Genomic DNA, 3,214 nt, shown 5'->3' with positions numbered 1-3,214 from the left:
CCCCCTTGCATAAGCTTGTGAATGGCTTGATATTTAAGGCCCTTGATATGTGATTTTTTTATTTTTATTTTTTTAATAGCCTTATATATAGAAAGAAATTGGGCCCAGGTCTTAAATCATGGGTGAGTTCTCTTATCACTCCTTTCCTGGGCATTTCCTGTTGAGCAGTTGAGGCAACTGTGGTCAACTTGCTGATTGGTGTAGATTCCTTGTGAGACTCAAGTCCTTTTGTGCATTACCCAGAGGCTTGGGATAGAACATTTTTAGAGTATTTTTTTATTCCTTTTTAAGGAAAATACCATATTTTGTATTCTCACAGTTCAAAATGTGGTGCAGTGTGTTGCAGAATAACTAAATTATAACAGGAGTACAGTTGCATAGGACAAAATTAATTGAAAAAAATTTTACCCATCAACCATGTAATTTTCAATATGTATTCCGTCATTTCTTGACATAAATACCTTTTTAAGTAATTATGTCCATTAGCTTTTTCAAGAAAAGAAAGTAAACAGGGTGTGACAAATTGCAAATAAAAATGAGAAGCTAGAGATGTTATTTGTATCAAAGTTATATGCCTTTTAAAAATAAATTTCAACTATTCCAATTATCTTTGGAATAGTAAAAATAAATAATAAAAAATTTCTAAAATCTTAATAATTAATTACACTTGATTTTATGCTCCCATTACAAAACGAAATGAAAAAATACTCCAGTGGCAAACTTACTAGACAGGATTTTACTCTGTACTTAATCCTTCTTTGCCACAAAATGTTGTCTGCATGCAATACATGCCTGTTCTACTTGCTTTGCCTTCTCCTTTGCTGAAAGGTATTAGAATTAGTTAATGCACTAATTTGTTAGATAATAAGTTTAAAAAACACCAAACTATTTTTGACTTCTTGCCTAATGTTAAACTCGTGCTCTAGTCATAGTTAAATGTACGTCTCTTATTTAGATTTGTAGAACAAAATCTAGCATTCCTGAGCATGTTAACAGTGCCTCCAATATTTCACACAGCCATTTCTACACCAGAGTTAATATTACCACACCTGAGTTAAGGTTTTTAGCTACAGCTAAAAGTAGTTTGCAGGGCTGTGAAGTAGAAAAGAGGTATTGCTAGGAATGTCTAACAGACAACAAAACTGCAGAAAAAAGGACTGTTTGAATAGTGGAATGTTGGAATAGTTTAATTTCAAGACCATTTACATGCACACAGGGTCATTAACACATGTGAAGTGATTAAGGTAGATTATTCGGGGATCCTGCTTATTGCGGTTTAAAAATCCCAAATTCTTTGATTAAAAATCCCCAAATCTGTGTTTTTCCCTGATTAAAATGAAACACCACTACAGTATAACCTCATAAGTCTGGATACCAGACGGTCGGAATGATAAAAAATCTGTCACTTTCCCTAATGCAGGCAACTGAACTCAATGATAAAAGGCCACTTCCATATCTGTGTTTTGATTAAATTTAACAATTTTAAAGATGTGGCTAAACTCTAGGATTTACTAAGTCTTCAGGTCCTTGTGAAGAGGGTATGGCTAGGAGTTGCTTTCTCCTCTGGACACATTGCACAGGGAGTTTCTTGCCCTTATTTTTGGATATGAAGAAGGACACAGCCAGTGAGCTGCAGTCTCTGAACTGCCGTAGAGAAATTTGGCATTTTGGTCCCATTGTACTAGTGTTTGTGGAGCAGTATGAATACCAGACTCACTGCAAGCGGTCACTCTAGATTTGGGAATCCAGCATTGTGTCAGATCGCACTTAGAAGGTTATTCTTGCAGATGGGAGGGCTAGGAATACCTGATTTTCCTATCCAAGAAGCTTCTGGGAGCTTTGGTTGCTTGGCAGCCATGAAAATCAGGCTATATGTGTTTTTATGTTTGGAAGTTTCAGTTCTCCGTGAATTAGTGGTCTAAGCTCCTGTCCTCTAGTGGTGTGTACTACCTGGGCTTAGTTGGCTAACATTGTATTTTCTGTAACCTAGTTGCATTCCCCTCCTCACCTCCATCCCTCTTAAAGATACCATCACGACTACAAGTCCTGGTTGCCTTTTCCATTCCTAGCACTCATGGTTGTGTAAAACTGTAGTGATTCCGTAGATTGTTTAGACAAGCTCCACTGGTCAGATGAGTGGTGTGGGGCCAGTCCACAGACCAGATCCCATGGATGGGGTCATTCCTAAGGCCTGCTCCAGCATGGAGTCAATGCAACAGATATGGCTGCAGAGCAACCCTGTGTACCAATTACACGTTAGTCTGCCCTACGTGCTGGATCTGGCCACAGTCCAACTTCACCTGCCAACCTGAGCCCATGTGCCAGATCTGGCTGCAGCTTGACCCCACACACAAGCTCAACTCCTCTGGTGCATGGGGCTGAGCCAGCACGTGCAGTTGCTCTGCAGCTGGGTCTGGTACGCAGGGTAACTCTATGGCTGCATCCCATCTGCCAACAATTGCACAGGTATTACGCATCTGATGTGCCAACAATTGCATTGCTAGTCATGGATTTTGTTATTATTTTTTAAATTTCAAATGGACTATATTTTAAGGCATCTTTTGGACTTTTTTCCCTCCTTGACATGGCTTTTATTGAAGTTAAAAAAGAACACCATCAGGAACTTCCTAGTGTACATGAAAAAGCATCCTTTTATTGGCTAAATATTACATTTATTAAAGTGTGCAAAGCTAAGCATTTCAAGGATTTGACTGCAAAGGTCAAACTTTTAAGGAGATTTCATTTCATTGTGTCATTAACAGATGTTGTTTGAAATGTTATCTTTTCACTTTTACTGTATAAATTACTGGTAGAATTATATCTGAAGTAAATTCTTTTTCTACTTGCATAATTTTTCTTTTTCCAAGAAACTTTTTTTTTTTTTTTTTAATCTTTGTATGAAACTCTCCATAGCAGAGTGCTGGAGGGATTTGAGTGGAGTTTTAAGGGAGATCAATGAATATACTGTATTTTCATGCATATAACCTGAACCCTCTAGATCAGCTGAAGAAAATTGGGGTGCACGTTATATGAAAACAAGAGCACTCCCCACAGGTCTTAAAATTTGGTGATAGTTTAGGGTGGAGACCTGGGTCCTTGGCCTGATAGCCCTGGCAGCTGGGGGCCCCCTCTGGCAGGGCTGGGGGGCCAGGGCCTGTGGGTGGGGGGCAAGGGACACATGAGCAGGGCTATAGTGGAGGGGAAAAGGGACAAC

Source organism: Alligator sinensis, unplaced genomic scaffold, assembly GCF_000455745.1.
Source record: "Alligator sinensis unplaced genomic scaffold, ASM45574v1 scaffold574_1, whole genome shotgun sequence".
NCBI lineage: Eukaryota > Metazoa > Chordata > Crocodylia > Alligatoridae > Alligator > Alligator sinensis.
Note: the sequence above shows the minus strand (reverse complement) of the source record.